Source organism: Crocodylus siamensis, chromosome 10, assembly GCF_052110815.1.
Source record: "Crocodylus siamensis isolate JL-2025a chromosome 10, ASM5211081v1, whole genome shotgun sequence".
Lineage (NCBI taxonomy): Eukaryota > Metazoa > Chordata > Crocodylia > Crocodylidae > Crocodylus > Crocodylus siamensis.
Window position 1 is genome coordinate 68,394,584 of NC_143404.1, and position 23,691 is coordinate 68,418,274.

The window sequence follows — 23,691 nt, forward strand, 5'->3', positions numbered from 1 at the left end:
CGACAGCACTTACCATACATAGTCGAGGCCTGGTGAAACCTTGGGACGGGCAGAGAGTGGTAAGATGAGATGCCTCTTTATTTGGCCTAGCTAAAAATAGCTGAGGGTGAAAAAAAAGGCAGAGTCAGGACCCTGCAGGACTAGTAGTCAATGGGCTGAGAGGAGCGATTGAACTCCAAATACTCCCTGCTCGGCAGTCTCCAGCTGACAGGCTATTTTTTGCCATGGTTGACTAAATATGGTCAGGGAGGGAATGGCATGAAAAGGGGCCACTTGCCTGGGAGCGCGTGTTTCAGATGCTTAGCTGGGTATATAAGCACTGGAAAGGTGGACTCGTTTCCTGATCAGAGGTCCCCCCCCCACCCCTTTCCCGGTGCAGCCCCCCCTTTTTGTGTGTGCGTGCGTGCATGTGTGCGTGCTCTTTGTTGCATCCTGACCTCTACTTCAGGCTGACCCTTTGGGGAGGGGTTATAGGGGGAGAGAAGAGAGGAAGGGCGGGAGATGGGAGACTTCTGCAGACACAGCTCTTATGCATCAAGGTGTGCGGCAATCTGAGCACAGAAGGTTGCCTCTCCTTAACTCCTGCTTCACCCTCCTATTCTGCCTGTGCTCTTCAGTGCTCTCTCTCTCTCTCTCAGCCTCAGCTGTAAGCTTTCGAGCTCTCCCTCCCTTCCCTCCCCACCTCCCCCCCACCACTAAGCCTGCGATGCAGCAGGAGGGATTGAGTTGTAGTGGTGCTTGTTGGGGGGGGGGGGGTGCAGGGGGTTGCCTGATCTTCTCTCTCTCTCTCTCTCTCTCTCTCTCTCTCTCTCTCTCCAAGTGAGGACTAATACCATTACTGGGCCTGCTCTCTTTTTCCCTTCCTGCATTAGAGATTGGCTCTAAGGAGAAGGCTGACGGCTGCAGCATGAAGCGCATTATTACCTTGTGATTCCATGACCCTCCTCTATGCATCCCTAACTCTCGAAAGCTGATTCAGCTTTCAGCTAGTGCTCTGGTGACTCCACTGCTGCAAGAGAATCTTCTAACTGGTATGTCTTTTTTCCACCCCCCCCAACCCTCCCCTCTCTACTATCTGTCTTTCCATTAACTGCACCAGCTCAGCTTGTTTTTAAACACTTTGCTGGCTAATGTAGGACTCGGTGCCCATCCAACTTGTCCGCGGACTGAAAGGGGTGGCTCTGCATTTGGTGAATTGCGTGCGTGTGTGTGTGCGTGTGCACGGGGCGGGTGTGAGAATATGTGGGTGGGTTACGAGACCCTTTTTTTTCCGTTGTTGTTGTTCTGCTGTGGCACACTCCGCATTTTTAAAGGAGAAAAAAAAACTGCAGAGCAAGCAGTGGACTAGAATAAGCTGAACTGAAATGCTAGAACTTTGACATGCAATCACGTTGCAAGGTTAAACCCTTCCTCTCAATGCCTAATTCTGAGCTGGGCTCAATGACACCTAAGGGGATTTTTATTTTATTTTTTTTTTAAATAACTGGTGGCTCTGAGCTGAAATAATACCACCCAGAGCAAAGGCTGAAATGGGGTTTTAACTTAGCCTAACTTGCAATGATCTCAATGCTGCGGTGATTAACCATTGAAAAGCCTAGACGAGAGCATTAATTACAGGCACGATGTTTCTGGACGATGCAAAAGGAATAGTCATAGGATGAGAAGTTAGGTTTTCACTGCAAGGATTTGGAAAGGCAGGTTACACTTCACACATCCTTTGATTATGATTGCTTCTGAAGCCAGTAGTTAGCTCTGGTCATTGCATTTTGCATTGGAGTGGTGTATCAGAGACATTCACACCTCGGTAGTACATGTATGTAGATTGTGATAGATCTTGTGAAATATATATTCACACACACGGAATATAGGTGTGCTTTATAGAATATTTCTCTATAGTTTACGTATCTTTATACAGATACATACCCATTATATGCCAACAGATATATATTATCTGAATACAGTACATAGTATATAGTGTGTGCATAGTGTATGAATATACGTATGTGCCTGTTAGAGTGTATGCTCAGCAATCGTGTAATTGTACAGTCAGAAATCTATTATTTGTGCTGTCATTTTAATTGCGGGGTGTCTCCTGAATGGGTGATTTTGTCTATTCCTCAAATTTTCATTTTCTTACTCAACCTGACTTGATGCAAACCGCCGTATGCAGGGAAGGGTGCTGGCAGGTTGGCCAGAACTAGCACAAGCTTTTACCTCCCTCCTACTCCCGCTCACCCTCCCCTGCACCCCTTGCACCCTGACATAAGCCCTGGCTTTCTCCAGCACCTACTACTCTTTGCAAGTCCAAAAAGTTTTGAGCTGTCCAGCTGCAGAGAGCCTTCATTAAAGTGACTAGGCAGGCGCGTGGAGCCTCGGGGGCAGGATGAAGCCCCCAGTGAGAGGGAACATTTGCCAATGGCCCCCCTCCTCAGGACCCCCCACCATGTGCACCTTCACTCCCATTGCCTCCAGTCCCCTTCCCCTCTTTCATTTGCTCCTTAGCTTCGGCACTTCTAGTTTATCAAATGGCATTAAGCATTCAGGATTTTCTTGTCCTTAGTTTTCTGTGCTCCCCTGGCCCCAGGTTTCTCAGGCAAGATTTTCCACTGTGAATGTGCCATCAGGCAGCTTAGCCAGCCTAGGTGAGCGAGGGAAAGTTGCAGAACTGTCGCTCCGAGCCAGAGCTTCTGCTTGTATCATCCAGGATGCGGAAAGGCTCAACAGCCCTAACTGCCCGAAAGAGCAGTGGGTCTGCATGCCTCCTGCCCCGCCAGCCATCACAGAGGGGTGTTTTTTGGGAAAATGTGGATTTTTGTTCAGACACCCAAGGTGAATTAACAAAAAATAAATACGCTTCTACCCAGATGCACCTGGTACCAGGCAGTGCCCTCACACCAAGGCTGGATAAACTTTGCTATGACTTTTATAGATGCTCAAAGCCGGGGGGGGGGGTGTTCTTTTCCCAAGCCTTTTTAATAAAGGCTTAAAACTTCGTTGTCAAAATCCAATACATGAATGTGTCCATTATTAGCCTTCAGTCCCCATCTCATTCATCCGCAAAAGTTTGGGGCTCCACAGACATTCAGCCCAATGCTGTGGCTGGGCAGAGATCCCCCACACTGGCTAATTTCCCCTAACTTAAAGCAATCAGGCTTTCATTCATACGCCTGGCATGTGCCTGTTTAAATCCTCACTTCTCTGTCTTGCCTTAATTTCACTGCAGTCATGCATTCGGGTGGTGTCACAGCTCCACCTCTCTTCCTTCTAGTCCCCAACGCTCGGGAACTGCCTTTCAGTTGGACAAGGGTAGGGGATAACATCAAGCAAAGCAAAAGGTATTAAGGAAGGTGTCCAACAAAACCAGGGCTGAGGTGTCTGAGCAGTGAGACATGGTTGGTGTGAGTTGCTTTCTGGGCTGGACCTTAACAAACCTTCAGAAAGGTTTGTGGGGCCTTTTATTTTCTTTCTGCTGGCCCGGGAAGTTGGTGGGGAACAGGGAAATCCTCACATCCCAGTAATTTTTTAAAATGCGGGGGGGGGGAAGGACATCGATGCAATTAAGTATTCCAAAGTGCTTAGTTTGCCACTTGCTAAGTTTACTTAAACTCTCTTTAAAGGGTTCATTAGAAGACTGTGAGAAACGGTAAAATTCATTAATACTAAGGCAGCCATTCTACATTTGCCTGTAAATTGGTATTGATCTGCAGGGCTCAGGCTAGGGGTAGCAGTCAAATGAAGCAGGTGAGTGGACAAGCTAAGCATACCATTACAGCAATGCTGAATGAGCATTAAGCGCCCCGTGTGACCTCCTGGTTTGCTTGATGCCTAAATCCTGCCCAATAATAGTCTTCTATTCAGTACAATCATCATTTTCAGCAGTGCCACTCGGACCACATTGTTAGGGGAGCTTTAAAGCTCAGAGTGGCGGTGAGGCAATGAGTGAGAAGAGAGAGAGAGAGAGACAGGGAGAGAGAGAGAGACTGACTGATGCAAACAGGAGAAAGGCATACACACACACACACACACACGTGCGCGTGCGCATGCACGCACACACACACACACACACACACGCATGCATGCAGAGGGGTGCTTGAGGAGTAACTCAAAAAGCATTGCACTCTGGCCTATCCTTGCAAGCACCTTGCTGAGACTACCCAGTTCTGCCTATTATTTTGCATGTCTGCAGGTGTCTCTCAACCTCCCCGGCTCTTGCGGAGTTCTTCTACTGGATGACATTTTAAAATTTAAAAAAAAAAAAGAAAAAAGCCATCCAAAAAGGCATCTCCTTTCTTTTGGGGGCTCTCTCATTTGCAAGGTAGTATTGCACTTACAATGACCTGCACAGGAAAATCTTTGGATTCACTAGGTAAGATCCTTTCTTCTTTTTATGCTTTAATCCCAACTAATTGATGACAGCAATTCTTTGTCTGTTACTGATGAGTTCTCTAACCCTAGCGAATGGAAGGGGTGAACCTGATGGTGATTTATAAGCTGCCAGAGAAGGACCTGGGAGTTTTTTGGATGGAATGTACCTCAGATTTCCCCAAAAGTTGGCTCTGCTTCTAAATTGCAGAGTACAAAGTACTCGGGTATTTTTTTCCCCCCTCTTGTGGTTGGCGGCTTTGGATAGGAAAAAAGAAAATAAATCTCTCCACTAAATTTTATTCTGCATCTGTTTTTTTTTTTATTATTATTATTTTTTAACCGTTGAAAGTTTTGGATTGCAAATGAAATATCTACTTTTCAGGGCAACCGGAAGGTATTTTTGTTCTATCCCATTTAAGTGAAAATGGGGCACAGTCAGGGGCAAACTGCTCAGTGGCTCTGCCTTTTGGTCCGGCGTCTTGTCCATTTTTGTTCCCGGTGACAAAAATCAGAAACCTGCAGATGAGTAGCTATGGATTACTGGAGATTAGTTTGAAGGGGGTGGGGGGGGAGTGTGATGTGTGTGGGGGTGCGTGTGAATGCGCATGCATTTCTGTGTCTGGAGCTGGAAGAAAAAGAAACTGCTATTTTAAACTGAGCATTAACTCGCTCTTGGGATGTGAATTCTGAATCAGCGCTATTTTCTCCTGTGAACATATAAATGCGCATATTGAAACTACCTGCTTGAGAGACATACTTCTTTATATGCCCATATGAACCTGGCAAGCTATGGAATGTAAAGAAGTATGTATTTCAGGTGGGGATCATTCTCAGTGGAGCAATCGGTGTGTGACCCAGTGTAAAAAGGGGAGAAAGACAGACGGATGATTTTTTTTTTTAAATGCCTGACATGGCAGACTGACTGGGGAGTCAATTGATGATCTTGTTCCAGTGCGTGTATTGTTCTGTCACTTTGCCTGTGTCAGCAGGTGGAAATGCTCATCAGGACATTAAATATTCAATATGCTGACTGCGGCATGGGCTTTGAAAGGCAATGCCAGAAGAAAGCTTGCTGTCCACTTCTGTTTTTTAGCAGGGATACAGGCCAGTGGCTCTTTGCATGTGTGCTTCCCCCCCCTCGAAAGGAGACTAGAGAGCTAAAGCATATAGGGGTTGATATTTAAAGCCAGGGAACCCCCCCCCCCCACAGAGAATGACAGGGGAGAAAGGGAGGAGAGAAAGTGAGTGTGAGAGAGCGAGAATATGTAGAGCAATTTTGTCATGGCTGTGCAGCATGTTAGCTCTTAATTAATGTGCAAACTCAGGCTTTTTTGAACTTTTCCCGTGTTAAAAGTTGTCATGTTTAAAAAGCAGACAGAAAGGAAAGCTTATTTGTGATGAGGATGAGCCCTGGCAACAACCCTCCCCATGACTGAAATAACTAAAACCCAGGGAACCCTGAATGCATGGCTCCACATTTCCCCTGAAAAATGTGCATGCTTGAATTTCAGAAGTATTTTGAGTGTTAATGTGCTTTTTTAGCACTGTGCAAAAAAAAAAAAATTGAAGAAATAGACTCGGTTCTTTTCCCAGTCGTCCAAAATAAGAGTTTCAGTATAGAGCAGGGGGAAAAAAGACGGTGACATGCTTGATGTTGGATGCAGGCGGCAGCAGCCGGTTATCTGTCCAGAAGTTTCCAGCTCATGCTTCCAAAACCTTTGCAATTAGAAAAAACCTAAACCCATGGTGCTCCCTAGTATTCTTGTTTTAAGTTTCAAAAAAGGTGTCCGCATCCCTTCAGAAAAAGTGAGCCGACCAAACTCGTGCTAGGGCAGAATCACCCGGATCCTGTAACTTTCGAATCTTTTTTTCCGGCAGCGTAATGACACGCTTGATTCACATTGCAAAGGTGCTGCTGACGTGTCGTTTGACAGTCAGGCAACTCGGTACCCGGGCTGGGGCTAAGCAAGCTACTGAGAGAGCTTTGGTTTTGGCATCAAGTGCAGTTTTACTTATTCTCATGACCTGGAGCTGTTCAGCGAGACCCTGGGTTTGGATCTTGCAAAAAAGTCCTTATCCTTCTCGATTCAAGGCGAGCACTGTTGTCACTTGTTACATGTATGCCAAAAGGGATTTAACTAGAAGCAGGAGCTCATGAATAACTGGTTAGAAAAGGCCGGCTGAAATATCACTGAGGTTTTGATACTGTATATTTTTCAGTCGGTATTAATAGCATATTCCTTCCCTCCTGTAAAATAAGGGCTCCAACTGATTTAAATGCGTACGGGGGGGTTGAGCAGTATCTGACTTGGACGAGTGGGAAAACCTCCGCATTTACCGAGCTGCATGAAAAAGACAGACTTTGCCCTGAATGAAAGTGAAACTGAGCTGGTTTCCGAGCTGCCGTGCGAGGCTCCAGGTACATTTAAGGGACGAGCAGGAACATATGTTCTTGCAAGGGGGTGTGGTCTTACGGCCTTTAAAAAGAAAAAAAAAAATCAAACAAAATCATGTGATCTTTTTGCTCTTTAGGAGAATCCCACTCATGTCAGGCTCTCGGGAGTCGGTGACAGGTGCAGCCCCCCACAATAAACCGGGATGGGTTTTCTGCCAAAAGGGATGACCTTTGGCAGGAGTGACAGATTCCCCGCCGGGGGCCGGGGACAAGGTGACTCACGCTCTTCACCTGCCGAGGACACAGTCAGCCACGCTCAGCTGAACCGTCTCAGCAGCTGGGGCCGGAGCTGCATTGCACTTTTCACCATGCCCTTCTTTCCCCACCCCGCGGATGATATATCCCTCATTGCGGGAATGGGGACAGGTCAGCCATCCCCCTATAAGCACCAGGTTATTTGGTAAGGAGGCAAGGCACGTCTTGATGGTAGCTTGTCTATTCGGTGCGAAGGCAGTGGCCAGGGGCGGTCAAATAGCAAGCGGCGAAGTCGTTTCAAGGATACAGTGGCGTCTTCCGCAAAATATGTCCCAATTTTATGTTAAAAGTTTTATGGCAACACGTTGCGTTAAAATAAAAAAGCATTAGTGTTTTGAAATTAGCTTGGATTGAGCTGTAAAACTGTAGTTCGCAGGATTGGTTGTGGCTCCCCTTATTGTAAATCATTTACATTAGCTTGATCTACTGAATTGAAAATGAGGACAATTCTCACTGTCCTGGATATAAAACAAAATTTGCCTTCATTTTTTAAAAATTTTTGTTTGGTGAAAGCTTTTTTCTCAGCTCAGGTTTCACTGAAACTCTTCTGCTGTTTAGCGGTGCTTTTGCTAAGGGACCCTGGCTCTGATTTACAATAGGTACCTGCATTCCTAATGCAATTTTTATCTACTTTTCCCTTCTCTGAATTAATATGCTTGTTAATCAAAAGGAATTACTAACGTTAGGAAGGAACTAAGTGTTCAGATTTATTTTTTATGTAAATATTTTGGAAGCTATAATTTTGAGCGCTGTCTTTGGGATATGTTAATAACTCAGCAGAAGCCAAGTGAGAGGCTCAGAGGCTAGGGGAGACGCGGGCATTGGGGAGCATGCTCTCCTGAGCAGCAAAGGCTTGAGGGCAGCTCAGCGGTGAGGCCTTTTCTTGTAGTGCTGGTAGAGGCCCGAGTCTAGATCTCCACTTTGCTGAAGTCCATTACAATCCCATCGTTACTTCAATCATTTCTTTGCGACAGTGCACTTCGCTGTGCTCCTTAAAACACCCCAAGGAGAATGAGAACAAAAAGCATTTGGTACCATGTAAGCATCGCAAGCAGAGATCGCATCGCGCACCCAAAATCAAGGGGTGGTTTTCGCCATTGACTTCAAGAGAATCCAAATTGGGCTCTAGGTTTTTGTGGCAAACAATGTGAGTGATTTTACCTGCCTAGCTGATAGATTTTTTTTTTTTAATTACAACTGCGACAGCCCTGTGTGCCCCCAGTGCTCACCAACCAAAATTAAGATTCATGTTATTTCCATGTTGCTCTCTGTAGAAGCGCGATTTGCAATCTATTTCTCCAGCACAATCAGCCTCATTCCTCCAGACCCTCCCATGGCTCACCGCTGGAAAAGGTTGGGAGATTCAGGTGCTATCATCCAAACAGCAAACTGGGGGATTGCGAAGTGCCGGTTGCGGAAACAGTAGCTCTGAGAATTGTAAAAGCCATAAATCCAGTGGACCAAATTAGTTAAATTTTCTTATTCTATGCCTCACAAAATCCAGCCGTTCTTGAGACGAATTTTCCGCTTGTCAGCGAAACCATCCCCAGGTATAAAGTGGATGTTTTGTACGCGCACAAGATAGCGCAGGGATGACTGGTGAGTTGCAATTTTCCCAATGGGCGCTTAGTTTTTGTGCATTTGTTTAGGTTGATGGCGAGTGATTCTTATTATAATTGTATATACGTGGAGCCAGGTGGCCAAACAAATATGAGGACCCCCTTTCTAAAAAAAAAAAAAAGCCTGTTTGCAATTCAAGTTTAATAGTGCATTCATCAAGAGCAATAAAGCATTTTATTGCACAAGTATTTCAAAGCATGTGCTGGCCCTGGTAAAAGCATTAGTAAAGGGGTGCATCAGCAATCTCATTTAAAACTGTCGACCCAACGTGAAAAATGTTGCGTTGAAGAATAAACTGCTATTAAGCATGATTAGATTGACCTGCAGGACAGATATTTTAGCTGCTGCAGCACAAGTCGATCAAAGTGAGCATCGCTTGGATTGCAATTTTTTTTTTTTTAATGCCCTAAATTAAAAATGAAAGAGCCTCAGAATATTTAGGACCAGAGAGTGACTTTGGGGATGCGATTTGTGCATTTGAATCCAAGGTTTTGGAAAGGTGGGGATTTGGGGGGGGGCAACATGTATTAATTGCTGCCACTTTAGCATAAATTGAAAGTATGTTACTCGGATCAACCAATCAAAAAAGAAATTGTGCTGACTCAGGGTTTGGACTAGCCTGCACGTCCGATTGCAGAACAGATCAGCACTGCACTGCAGTATCTTTCCCTGCCTTTGACACCAGCCTAGCTGGGCAGGGCTTCCCTTGTGTTTCCCAGGACTAGTTTAGGCCAAGAGCAAGAGAAGGCCCTGGAAAGAAAGAGGCAAGGGGAGAAAGAACGAGCCAAGACTTCGTGAACCCCAAGCTGCTAATTATTCTTTTCAGCCAGTAAGTAAGACCTTCCGTCATAAGTTTGAACTGGCAAATGCGAACGGCGCGTATTGCTTGGGATGTATTTAAAAAAAGTGCACCAGGTCATTTATCTGACAACTATCAATGATGAGGACTTGCCTGTCTCTGTCAGGAAAATTATGTATTTGCTTATTGTTTGATCCCCATGAAATCTCAGAAGTGCTTTTTAAATACACCACTTACTGTTCCTTTATAGTGAAAGACAGTACGTTTAAGCTTTGCAGCCTGACGTTGGAGTGCTTGAACTCAACCAAGTGCGCAGCTGTGTTTTAAAAGGCATTCCCATTGGGAGGCGCTGGCTGAGAGAGGGAGAAGTGTAGTCTAGAAGTTCAAAGATGGGAATCAAGAAGCCTTGACTTCTGTTACTTGCCCCAATACCGATTCTCGTTCACGGCCCTTGTCCTGTCACTTACATTTTTGGTCTTGATTTTGGGACTCGTGTGCTCACTGTGCTGGAGAGCTGTTGAATTTGGCTCATTTTATAAATAATTCCTTCACTTGCAGTAAAAAAAAGAAAAACAAAAAAACCCCCAAACCACTCTGAGTTAAATGAAAATCAAGGAGAAATTTGTTCCATGTAAGTACATAAAGCTTCAAGTATTAGTTTGTAAAATCTCACACACCTGTACTTGACCTCTATAGACAAGCATATCTACTATAGCATGCACAGTCTGTTAATTTTTAGTTTCCAATTTATGCTTGGAGTACGGGTTAAACAGAGTGAAATCTTAGCTCAACCCCATCCATTAACTTCACTGGGGCCAGAGCTGCACTCCAAGACTCACTAGCTGCACAGTTGTCTTTTTCTGAGATGGCCCAAGCTCCTGTCAATGGTAATTTTACAAGGGCCTTAAGAGAACAGCTGACCTGCTTTTTTGCCTGTGCGATTTGCTGTATCTGGTGTAGGTTAGACATGAAGCCTGGTGCTGCCTCTAGAAGCGGCCCCGAATGCATAAGCAGAGCAGGCCCAAGGTGATATGGCAGTTCAGTAGCATCCAGAGGAGTCTGGCATGACTTGGGTACCTAACGGAAGAGTTCTGTCATTGCGGGAGAACAAAAACAGCATCATTATCTTTGCAAAGCAGCCGGGAGACTTTGACGGTGAGAAGTAATCTTGTTCTGAAGCCTAAGTGCTTCAGCGTGTTGAGCTGTGGCCTCTTCAGCCCGCAGTTTTCAGACTTCCACCGGGCCGAGCAGCCCTTGCCAGCCTGTGCGTCATAAAGCAGAGTGGCTTTTGTCTTGTGACTATCCTAAAGCCAGGGTGATTGTGTAATGCAAAAGCTTATATTCGATGCATAGGCAGCACCAGAACTGATAGTGGCGTACGCAGATAGAGATGCATGCGCAGATAAGTCCACGCGGTCTTGTATCTGGCATGCAATCTAACGATTTGTTGTTTCACACGGCATGCTTTTCATGTATTTTTGCAGGCTCCTTTTAGCCCAAACTGCATTTTTAGCCCCAGCTTTACTTACCACGCAGAGCCTCGACGCCCACTTTAATATGTAGATGAACCAGAGTATCCTTTCTAAATAAGTGGCACCTGGTGTATGTATGTGTTGCATGCATTCGCAGGTGGAGTGTGTTCAGAAACCAAAGCTCTTTTAAACCATAAGGAAATTACTACTTTCAAGGAAACCTCAATAATATAGTGCTAGTAACCGGAACATTTCCTGATAGTTTACCGGATACATTTCCTGTACAGAAGGAAGGAGATATATACGTACACGTACATACATTCATACATATACACACACATACATACATATGTACACACACATATGTGTATATATACACACACACACTTGCATGCATGCATACATATACACACACATACATATGTATATACACACATGCATGCATGCAGACATTATATACATACACACACACATGCAGACATTATATACATACACACACACATGCATGCATGCATGCATATACACACACATACATATACACACACACAGAGACATACTGTATATACACACACACACACACACACATATTGATATATTGTCAGGCTGATTGACATTGTGAACAGATGCTTTTTTCCACCCCCCCACCACAAAATATGGTGCTGTGTTTGCAACAGGCTTGCCATGCCCAGATATGGCCAGCGTTGGAAAGTGTGCCGCTATCTATAAAAGCCCAAAGGCAGATGATGAGTCCAAGGGGACTACAGAACAGCTGATAAAAATAGTCCTCATTCTCAGCTGCCCTTCTGGTTGAAACCGTATTCAGATGGCATCTGGGCAGTCAAGTTGTGCAGGCCTCCTCGTGATAACTGAACGCAGAAGTGCAAAGCGATCAGTGACCAAACAGCTGTAAGGACATGAGCTGTGCTAGGGAAAGACCTTACATAGGCAAGTAAACACGGGCTTGTTCAAGTCAGATAAAGCCGCAGGAGCAGGAATCTGGTGACCTCAGAGCAACCAGGAATGAAGTTGGTCTCAGAGGGTAGGACAGCGGCTTCCAGTCTCCGGAGTCACTCTTTCTGCCTCGGAGATGAGTTCTGCCTTTCTGTCTTTTAACCCACTCGGTGCAAATCAAACTGTCAAAGACAGTGAAAGGTAAAGCTCATGGCAAAAGCCGAGACATTATCAACCGTTACGTATGTAAACAAAAAGGCACATTTAATCTAATTGACAAGCCCAAAATAACTCAGTTGAACTCTGCTTCCTTTGAAGCATGCAGGAATTTGGATCTAAATCTTAAATTTAGATCAGGTAAGCCAGACGTTAAATAAAACCCTCCAAATATCTGAAGACACCCAACAGATCAGTTCATTAACATAAAATCATGAACTGCATGCAAGTTGATTGTACTAAGGGTTTAAATTTATAGTGCATTATGTGTTTTTTAGTGTATATGGACCAGACTAAGTGTGAGATGGGCAGGTTGGCATGTGTAGCTATAGGGCAGTACAGGCCTGATTCTGCTGCAGTGAAATAATTCACTTTTGCTTGAATGAGGCTTAGACATGGCTCCTTGGCCCTGTTTATCTGAAAGCAATCAGGGAACTGGGGGAGAGAGGGTTGACCAGGAGGAGGTATTTTGAGGTGGGTGATGGGTATGGTAGACATAAAAGGGGAAAATGGGGAGTTTGAGAGAAAAGCCTGGGCCCTGAATCACTCTTTTGAAGGATGATTCATGGGAGAATAAGGTACAGACGGAATAAAGGAGGAAGAAATTAGTTTGGTTACCTACCTTTTGCTCAGGCTATGTCATATTTTCAGTGTTATAACTAGTATCACTATTTCTTTTAATCTGCAATATATGAGAAAAGACTGCCAGGGTATATACAGTATACGTGTATATACACAGAATTAACACAATGGATGACACTAAGTACCCAGGAAGGGGGGAGAGAAATGTCTGCACACTCCTTAGATGTGAAATGGCATTTTCTTATCTAGGCATGTGTTAGTCATTAATTTAATACACTAGATTTGTTCCTTCTCTTTATTTTTTTTCCTTCCCCTGGTGTCAAGGATCTGATGAACTTGTGTGCTGAAACATCTTCTTTCCTTAAATTAAACTGGCTTTTTTACTAAGGGCTTGCCTTTGAGGTAGTAAGACGTTAAAACCCCCCCAGCCACAACCTGTTTTGCAAAGAACAGCAAAAGTAACCCATGCAATCCCTCCTATCCTCCATGTTCATTTGGTCTATTTGAAACTGAATTTTTTCCTGGGAAGGCCTCCATCAATTTGCTTTGCTCTTTTGTTGACAAGTTTATTAAAAACTGGAGCAACTACATATTAAACTTTTATCAGTGTTGAGAAAGAATACATTCCTTGAATAGGCACACAAGTTATGGATGGGGTCTTAGCGTTTTTTGTTCCATCCTCTGGCTGAGTCAGCATAACGAATACAAGCTACTATCTTTTAATTTTTTTTTCCCCTCAAGAGACCTTTCCTTATACAACATAAGTAACCGTGTCTGATAATGGGGGAAAAAAGGTTTAGGGGCAAGATTAATGCCAACCTAATTTCCTTTCTGGGCCATGGTTCTTTGCTGTTTATTTGAATAATTAACTAAAAATTGGAATTAAAAATTCATCTTGCAGTGAATCACCACTACGTGGTTGTAGAGGTAGCACTGCTGGCAAGATAAATATTAGCTAATTTATGTGTTTAAATGAAAAAAAAATACAAAAGGAAAATAATAATGGTTATATCCCAAGGTATCTGACTTGGTTTTGTATTAAATTGCCTGAGAAAGCAGTGAAGCTTCTTCGACCAATTCATTACCTTTGCACTGATGTTTCTTTCCTATATTTGGTCTACGACTGTATGTTATGTGGGTATGTAGCTGTATGGTATAAGAACTTGGCTCATAGTCTCTAGTCACACAATTAAGAGAAAAGGAAACCATAGCAGAAGGGATTTTAAAAGGGAAGCACCAGAATGAAACACCCTCCTTCCATTTTTTGTCACGCAGCCCAGCTTCTAATAGTTGACAGATCCCTGAGAAATAATTGGTAAAAAGGTTTTTGAACTGACAAAGCAAAAGGGAGAAGGAAAACAAAATAAAAGCAAATGTACAGTTTAAAAGCCAGCATTTTTAAACAAACAACCCCCCCCCCAACCCCTCCCTCCAAACTTACAAGCAACATATTTCTTCACCTGTCACAGCGTTCAAGGATTTTTTTTTAGTTCTTAAACAGGTTTGCTGGCATAATTTGTCAAGTACAACAGGGAGTTTTCTGTGTGATGGAGAATCATTTTTCACAACACACAGTAGTGCTCCAAAGCAATCTGAAAGGCTCGGTGCAACTCCATAATTAGATAACAGTTAACATATGTGTATTAGATGGATCATCATTCATGTTATAGGATACATCAGAGCAGGTGACTGCCAATACTGCTCTGTGCATAAAGCAGGCAGCGAGCATTCTGGGCAAATACATCTTACTCTGGGAGTTTATCTACATCACCATTTGCTCCAATTATAACTAATTGGACACATATTGCATTTTCATAGCATCTAATTTTCTATTGATTTTAACAGGACTGCTGGTGTTTGTAGTATAAAGTGGTATCTAGTATCAGTAGCTGCTTAAAAATGCTGAGTACACTCCCCTGCATGAGCTTTTGCAGTCAGCAGATGTTTTAAAACCTATTTAATTGTTTGGTTCATAAAATGCACAAACTGTATTAGTGAACAGCTTCGCTCGCTTTTACTACCTTAGTTCAAAAAAGGAAAAAAGTGTTGCAATTGTAGGGTTCAGAAGATGCAGCTTCATGAAATGCATACGTATCGCTGTGTTTCAGAGCAATGGCTTTGGAGCGCTTCTCTCCATTTCTTTTACATGGTGTGTGTCTAGTTAAGGATGACAGCACTTCAGAGAGATCTGACCATTGAGAAAAAGGCATCAGTGCGAATCTCTCTATGTTATTTGTGATGTAACTGAGCCAGATTTTAATCTCCCTGGATTTTTGGCTCTACTTACCTATGTTTTGAATTTGGCCTTCATCTGTATCAGTCTGAGTAGCAAAATTTGGATCTAGATCCAGATATGAACGTTGAGATCAAAGATTTCTCATTCAGGTCTATCTCTGTTTTATACATTAATAAGGGACAAACTGGCTAATGATTTTGCCCTAAGTAGATTTTGTTTGCTTTTGTTCTTCGCTGTGGATATTGATATGTACTCTCGCGGAAAAGTGTAACCTCCAACTCTCAGATTATCTATTGCATCTAAGCAAATAGCTACGGCAGCAGGACTGAAGCAGTAATTCTCTGTTCAGCATAGTTTTAAAAAGAGAGATCTTTTTCGAAGAGCTTTCCAACACGAGAATAGGAAGGCAGGGATGTTGTGTCTTCAGCATAGCATTTTTGCACACTGTGGGCACAAGGGCAACCCTGAAGCCTGTTGTATGTTGGTATCATAGGAAGCAGGGCAGCAAAACTTGTGATCTTGATACCTGGGCTAGGGTTAGTCTTGGTGTTGTGCTGAGAGTTACTGCTGCGCTGTACGGGTTAGCCACAAGGAGAAAAGAAACTGCGACTGTGGGAGGCAGGTGAGCACTACAGAGATGTGCGAATTAAACGGACACTTTACTGCATCAGGCAATAGCTTTGCTTTGAAAGACTCAGTAGCCAGTTGAGTGTCTATAACGACAGCGATGCCAGCTACATACTAAAGAGTCCAAAGGCTTTTCATTAAGATGCACAGATTTTAGACAGCTGATGACTTAGCCCTGCATCTGTTGTAGTTTTGGGGTTACGTAGCTACTGTTTTTAAAATACACATGAATAAAATATAGTTCAGTTATTTTGATAATCATCTACTTCAAGGTTTGACATTTATAAGGAGGAATGTCAGTCAGTTTATATTTTCTCGCCTTACAATTGATACTTTATGTAAAATACAGCCACCGGGGTGTTGATTAAGACCGCCACATAACATCAGTCAATGAAATTACATCATCTGCAGTACGGGTAAGGTGGTGAAAAGCGAGGCCAAAGCAGGAGATGAGAGGTGTTCCTTTTATTATCAAAGACTGTTTCGTTTTGGGGAAATTCCTTCAGATTTAGAACATTTGGATGGAAATCAAGTAACACATTAACTCGTGGGAGGGGAAAAAAAGCCCTCCTAAAGCTAATTACTAAGGGAATGTGCACTTCATTAAGATAAAGCTGTAGAAAATCGATGTTCTGCATTGTTGTTTTTTCCTTTTGATTGGATTTGCAAATGATAAATTGTTAATGCATTGGATCTAAAAATGATTTGTTTATTTAGATGAGAAGCAGTAGGACTTTTTCTCATTTGGCCTTTTAGCTTGTAATGCTAATGGATTGGACGGGCGTTCATTTTTCAGAAGGATTTGGGAGGGGAAATATTATCCAGTCTCTTCCTGAATGCAGGCTCATTCCTGGGTTCAGAAGGATGGGCCCAATGCAAAGAGTCAGCGCAGGCCAATTCTATTGCATGTTGAATCTTCTGCTTCATTAGGAATATTGACAATTTGTGATGAATTCTTTGGCTTCTCCGTGCTGTCTACGGCATATCTTTATTAGACTATGGAGACATAAGTAGAAAGCCTTTCAATGTATAAGGTCTTCAGGTGTTGCCTTCTGGTGACTCTCTTTTCAGTATTAGGGATTCTGCGACGGGTGAACAAGCAAGCTAGACACAGCCTGCAGCGCTGCAGAAAGAGAGACGAGCCATGCGTTTTGATTTTTGGTTTGATCTGACTGTTGCCTCTTTTGCTGCCGCTCATGGGACACTTGGTGGTCACTCGGATCCTGGATCTGATGCGATTTAACATAAATTATATTTGGTGCCGGTATCTTAGGCAGGCAGTAGGGGTGGCAACTTCTTGATATTAGCTGGAAGACAGCTAAGGGGACAGAAAAATCCCCGTATTGGGCGCAGGAAAGGATAACTGCTTGGGAACGTGGCAACCCCAAACACAAGTCCAGTTCATGCTGTGATGAAATGACTAGGTCCGTGCTGAACAAGGCCCAATTTGGATAAAATCTGACCATTTCAAGTACACAATTAAAAAGTAAGAAGCAATGAACACATCTAGTTGTGTAAACTACCTCCTTTACAGGCACAGGTTTTAGATTTGGGCAAATCTCATAACTGGGCATATGAAATTTGGGTAAGGCAGGGAAATCCCAGGGAATGGGAGTGGGAAAAATGGAAATTGGGATGTGTTATCTGGAAATGGATATGCCGATCCATCAGACTCCTTCCGTTCTCACGGCCTCCGGTTGCACAGACAGCACGCAAGTGTGGCAGCAAAAGTCAGCCAACAGTGAATTCAAAGGGCAGCGAGGGTGGTAAGTCTCCCAGGGAGCGGAGCAGCAAATGCTGTCTTCGGTTTAGCTTTCTTAGCCTCTGTCGTTCCCCAGCCTCAGCTGTTCTGCCTCGCGGCTGAGCCTTCTCCATGGACCGAGTGGACGTGCCGTACATGCTAACGGCCCCACGGCATACGCTGATTCCTCAGCTGTGAGCCCAGCTGCTGAGTAACCCTTTTTTTAAGGCGCTTCCTTTACCTTGGGTGGCTGTTTCCTGGTTGCCGGTAAGGTCTCTCCGTGAGAGAAACATTATTATTTTTGATGAATGGCCCACAGAAGAGAAAAACTCAATTTCTAAAGAGGAAACCTCCAACCATAACTCACTGCAGATAATTTAAACAAATGTTGCGACACACACACACGCGCGCAGATGCACACAGAGGAACACACATTGATTTCAAGTATTTTACCTGGGTCCTTCCTCAAGCAAAGCTTAGGGCCTTGAAGACTACCCCTCCCCTTCAGAGCAGGGAGGCTGGGACTGGTGTCCCCCCACACCCCCAACCTCTGCTTTCCTCCCGTGCTGTTTTCAAACGACTATTTTCCATCAGATCAGCAGAAGTCAGGGCTGAGCAGGTGCTTCCAGGAGCACAGCATGTCTTAAGGGTGCCGATGTCAACAGCTTGCTGCATGTTAAAACAACGTCCGTGCGCCTCCCTCGGTTGCGGTTGCATGCTCCACGCAGCATTGTTCACGGCTGGCATCTTCCAGCCCTTACAACGGGTAAATAATTACTTTTCCTCCACAACTCACCAAAGGACGAATTTAATACTTCCAAGTCTTCACTGTCTAGGTTTCCATTTAGCTCTTTGACTTGATTGTCTCATGAAATGGTACCTTGAGATAACTCAATTAAATTAATTGTAGAGCTCTTCTTTAAAAGCTATTCTCTTTTTCGCTCTCGCTCTCTCTTTCTCTCCCCATTTATTTATAGGCAGCTTAGAGTAACAGTTTTGGGCAGTTAAGTGAGCTGCAAGACTTCCAGCTACAGTCCAAAGCCTGTATTTCTTGACGAGCAGTAATGCCGGGCCTAGTTGTAATATTTCTCCATGAAGTGGTGCCGAGCACAGGTGCTATTTTCATGTTTTTTTTGGGTTTTTTTGCACAGTTGATAGACTGCTCTAAAGGGGAGAAAAAGTCACCTTACCTTCCTGAACTTAAACATTTTTTCCTAACGCCATGCTCAAACAGATATGCAATAATCAGCTGTGGGCCTAGATAAACTAGGCTTGATTTTGTGGAACAGCACAGCACAAACGATCAAAACAGTTGAATAATAATAATGTTATTATTATCATTACTATTATTGTTAATAATAATAATAATAATAATATTTCAGGCTGCTAGTCCTGTAATTTGGGCAAAGAGTTGGTCAGAACTGAGTGTTGTATGATCCTTAGAGCAGTGTATGCTTGCTTTAGTATTCATCCTGAGCTCTGGGCCTCTTGCAAACAGCACATAGGAGGTTGCCAGGAAAGGACAGCTGGTTATTACTATTATTATTTTTTGCCTCTGTGTTTTATTTCACTTTTTGTTGTTCTCCTCTGGATTGTTTGGGGGGTGGGAGGGGGGAAGAAAACCCCTCTCTGTTTGTCTCAAGCAGATACTCGAAGCGTTGAAAAGACCGGTTTTAATGCCCAAGAGTAAGGAGTATTAGCAGGCTCCAGGACAAGGCTTTCTAACCCCTGAAAGCACCTGGGATGATATTGCTGGTTCCCTCCCACCTGCTGAGGAAAACCACCCAGGGGAGAGGTCTTATACAACTCTGACTTGTCCAGCCAGAAGGAAAGCTTTCAGTAGGAAGCAACGGTACTAATGGTTTACTGCAGGTTGTTACTGCGGGCAAAGCACAGAACCGAAAGGAGGACAGCCAACAGCAAACCACAAAAAAAGGGTGAGATGGGGGAATAAAAGGACCTGGTTTGGCCAGCAGCCTCTACCGATGTCAGACTCTGCTAGTACTTTTGCTCTTGGGAAAGAAGAAACCAAATATTGGGTTTAGTGGTGCTTCTTATTGCAGACTAGGAGTTCTGCTGCCGCCGAACTCCCTATTTAATTCAGCCCCACCGTTCAGCCCTCGCCTAAGAAGCTTAAATAAATCCCGATGGCCTGAAAGTGAAGCCGTTTGAATTGGTGCAACATCAGGCAGCAAGTTCAGAAGAGGTCCAGATGGCTGCGAAGGAAAGAACCCCGAGGAATTTCCCTTTTTTACTTGCCATGACCCGTGAGGCCAAATGCTTTGCTAAAGCTGGTAAAATGGAACCAAATCAACTGTTCAATGGATTTGGTCCCCTTCAACCAGCTGTAGCTGTGCATTGATCACTCAGATGCAGCTTGAAGGATAAAGTATTTGAACTGGACCAAGACAACCAAGGTAGCAGAAGACTAATGGCCACATGGACACTGTCGATAAGGAAATTATGATGACTGGCATGTGCAAATCTATCACCCTGCTCTGAACTGGTGGGCTGAACCAGAGTCATTATGCGGTTCCCAGTCAATTCTGTGTAACAGAGACCACTCAAGATTGATAATCTCAATCTTCCGACTGTATTGATCCGAGCTGTAATTCAGAACTGTATATTTTACCTGGAAACGGGCTGCATTTTCATATGTATTCACCAAAGCCTTTCAAAGAAACCCGTGCCTCCATCCCCATCTATTGTGATGACAAATAAACATTGTGAAGCCAAGTCCAGTCTTGCATTTTGAGCTGTGTGATGAGGTGATTCTTGTGAAGAGACACATGCAATAGGGCCAACACAGCTGGATGCAACTAATGAGCCTCAAATAAAAGATACTTTTGAAATACCCCCAAACCCACTGATACCCGCGGCTTGTGCAATCGGTAGAGCAAGGCACGAGGTTGGGGAAGAACGAACAACCCGCTCCTCCATTTCTCTTTGTTCTTTAAGTTGACTGTATGCTCTTAAAGACCTGACAGAAGGTGTAAAGTCCAGTCTGACCATAATGAGCATTGATGTTATGCTAATGAATGAAAAAAAATCGCTCACTTTCGCATGTTATAATGATTGGTGGGAGAGTGAGCGAAGTGTCATCTTTTCCTAACTTTATCGTAAATCTATAGAACTATCACAAGCTACAAATACCGCCGGCATAATGAGCTGGTTGTGGGCAAATTTGGATATGAGATGATATATTTCTTCACCACTTAGGGGTACTCAGATCACAATCAGGGCTGGCATAATGGAGTGCACTGCTATTGAGGTTAATGGTGTTTTGCCTGGTTTTTGCCAGCGGAGAAATTGGCCTACTTGATCCAAGCCTTGGTCTTGCAAGCACCTGAATGATTTTCACTGGGGTAAGCAAGTGTTTGCTGGGGCTAGGTCATAACTGGCTTTTTAGATTCACACTACTGTTTTGAGAGAGAAGTTCAGGGAACGGAGCCGTTTAATTAGAGCTCAGCACTCAAGTCAGAGTAACATGTTGTTGGTATTCCTCATAGGGCTGGTCCCATTTTGTTTCCAGTTTAGCTGTGTTTAGCGATACCAGGTGATTCCCTGACCCTATTGAAATGAATGAGAACACTACCGCTAACTTTAGAAGAGTTCAGGTTTGCCCTAATGTGTCTGCTGGTAAACCAGTTCAAATGGAAGTACTGCTTACTGTAGACAGAGAAAACTCCAGCTAACTCTCATGGAGAGCAGTGCACAGATTGACTTCCAGTCTGAAAGGGCTATTCAAAAGGCTAAAAATAACAAACTTCAGTGAGCATGAATAGCGGACAATACAGCTGCTGTACAGTGAAAATTGTGTTCTATGGTGAGGTCATCTTTTGTTCGTGATGGTTTCTATATAATGGAGAAAATATGATGTCAATGGATTCTGCTATGTTAATTCCCCATGGGAACATTTGGAAAATTTATGTATTAAGTTGTTTGGTTCCTTTCTCTACCTCTCTCTCATCTCACAATTAGCTGGTAATTAACAGTAAAGATGCCAGCGGGGATAACTGCATGCAAGTTGATTCAAATATTTACCCATTAAAAAAAAAAAAGAAACAACCCAGAAAGGTATGAAATGGTTCATCAGAAATAAGAAAGATGATTGCTATGCTCATGCAATAAGCTAACACCATCAAAAAGCGATTTTTTTTTTTTCCTGTTATGGGAACAAACTTTGGAGCCCCGGGATCACAAACCATGAATGTGTTTTCAAGCAGGATTTCCCCACGGACCCAAGGAGAAAGCAGCAAACAAATCTGGTGTCCTAACATGGCTGGTTGTAGAGTGAATATTTAAAAAACATGCATACAGGTTAATGAATAACTAGATTTCAGCAATGACAGATCATGGTCTACCGGTTTGTAAACCATGCTAGGCAATGCCATGCTAAATAGCCCTGCATCTTTGTACCTCTAGTACCTCTAGTTTGCAGGCACAAGTAATTCCGGATGCTTTTCTCACCAGTAATTTTTTGCATTGCGTTATCTAATAATGTTAATGTTTGAGCACCACAGAACAGGCCTGAGATACAGGGCAGCTGCAATAAGGGCAACCAGGATTGCAGACATAGCTCTGAATTTTCTCGGCGTGTCCCAGAACTGGGTAAGGGTAGCCAGTGATGTGGTAACTCATCTGTGGCCAATACTACCGGTGTCACCTACAGACTGTGCTGGTGCCAAGCAAGGATTGTGGCCTCATAAACCAGGAAGGAAGGTAAGAACAGCAGGGACCAGAGAAGGAATAGGGAGTGCTCAAGACGAGCGTGGTTTGCCGATGGTCCGAGCTGTGAGTGATATCAGGACTCCAGGGGGAAAGAGGTAGAGTCAGAACAGATGCTTCCAGCAGCCTGAGTGGACTGGGTTTTCGAAATATCATTTCCTCCCTCCCTCCTTCCCCTCTCAAGCTGGGTAATTCTCTCTAATTCCCAAGGGCTGCATCCAATGTAAACAATACCATTATTAAAATTCTTCCTTGGTAATGATAATTAAGTTGCTAAAAAATGTCAAATAGGGAAGCTGGAGGCATTAAAATTTTCACAGACCACAGCATGTAAATGTATTTAAGTGTTTTCTTCTTAAAGGTGCAGGATTGAATCATAGCACATCTGCTGCAACTGGTTGGCTTGACCTTTTTAACTCTCGTGCCAGATATGTGTGCATTTAACACTTGAAAATGTGGCCCACTGACACGACAGTGTATTTACACAAATATATTAGCAAAGACTCTCGTAAAGCGTTCGGTATTCCAAGGGATTATTTCCCCAGGACTTGTACTGTAAATGCTCATATAGAATGATATACAGCACATGTACAAATGCACATGTACATGTACACACAGTTTTATTAATAAAATGCTCTTATCACGTTGCTATCTAGGTAGATGAGGGAGCAACACTTTCAGAATAAGTTTCTAAGGGTTAGTTATGCAAATCTAGTTTTAGGTACCCAAAGACAAGACCTGAGTTTCAGAGATGAGCTGCTTGTCCAGCTCCCGCTGAAGAATATGGAGCCATTGAAAAATGGGACACCTGTTTCGTTGCTTAAATTTAGAGCCTGATAACTATCTTTAGACACCTTGAAAAATTTAAACTGGAAAATTTCTGCCAGTATTTTTATTGCCTAATTACATTTTTATAGAACAGGAAATTCAGTTCACTTAACAAGGGGGTTTTATAACAGTATAGCTTGTTACAATCTTACAGAGGAAATATGGGGCTTGGGAGGGAGGCAGAACAGTAGTAGATCATGCTGCACAGGTTCAGAAGAGTTTGGCCGGCTCAGGTCCTTCGAGCAAGCCTGGAAAGGATGAAAGGAGGAAAGGATCAGTAAGCCCCTGATCTTTACTGGCACACCTGAGAGCAGCTTGTCGGTTGTTCTTCCTTATACTTTGTGCCTATGGTTTACCAACGACCTCTTTGGCACCTAATTTTTGTTATGGGCAATCTGTTTTCACCTGACTCATCCACCACGCCAGGAGGTGGGAAGAGGGCAGACGTAGGGGATGCTACAACTCTCTCACACCATCTGAGGATGGCTGGAGAAGGTCTTAGAGGGTGGCTGGGGCATATGGACAAGAGAAGACTGGGCAAAAGGGCAGGATCCCAAGTGTGCATTGTGCAAATGAAAAGTAGCAGACTTCTCAATTCTGTCTGTATTTGCACCATTTCCATACCCAAGGTAGTGCACCACAATGAGCATGGCCTGGTACAGCCTGCCAGGTGGATGGCATGTGCCATAGAGAATTAACTAGCCTTAGCCATCGAGATGAGCCTACTCAAACCAGGGTAGGGTGTCCCAATGCATGGCTCTCCCTGCTCTGGGAACCAGCGGTCAGCCTTGCTTCTTGCAGAACCCCCCCCCCCCC

At 43.8% G+C, this 23,691-nt stretch overlaps 1 long non-coding RNA gene across 16 annotated transcripts in view; it reads left to right on the forward strand.

Annotated features, from left to right (window-relative positions):
• Window positions 1–363: 363 nt before the first annotated feature.
• Window positions 364–23,691, forward strand: part of LOC149856776 (uncharacterized) — an 80,410-nt gene continuing 57,082 nt past the window's right edge. For 9 of the 16 annotated variants that reach the window (XR_016438339.1, XR_016438344.1, XR_016438341.1 and 6 more), the window contains exon 1: window positions 364–4,366. This is a non-coding gene — a long non-coding RNA (uncharacterized LOC149856776). Of the gene's footprint in view, window positions 4,367–6,625; window positions 6,785–6,897; window positions 23,677–23,691 lie in introns of those variants that run through there. The other 7 variants (XR_016438343.1, XR_016438346.1, XR_016438347.1 and 4 more) reach the window with 6 other exon arrangements.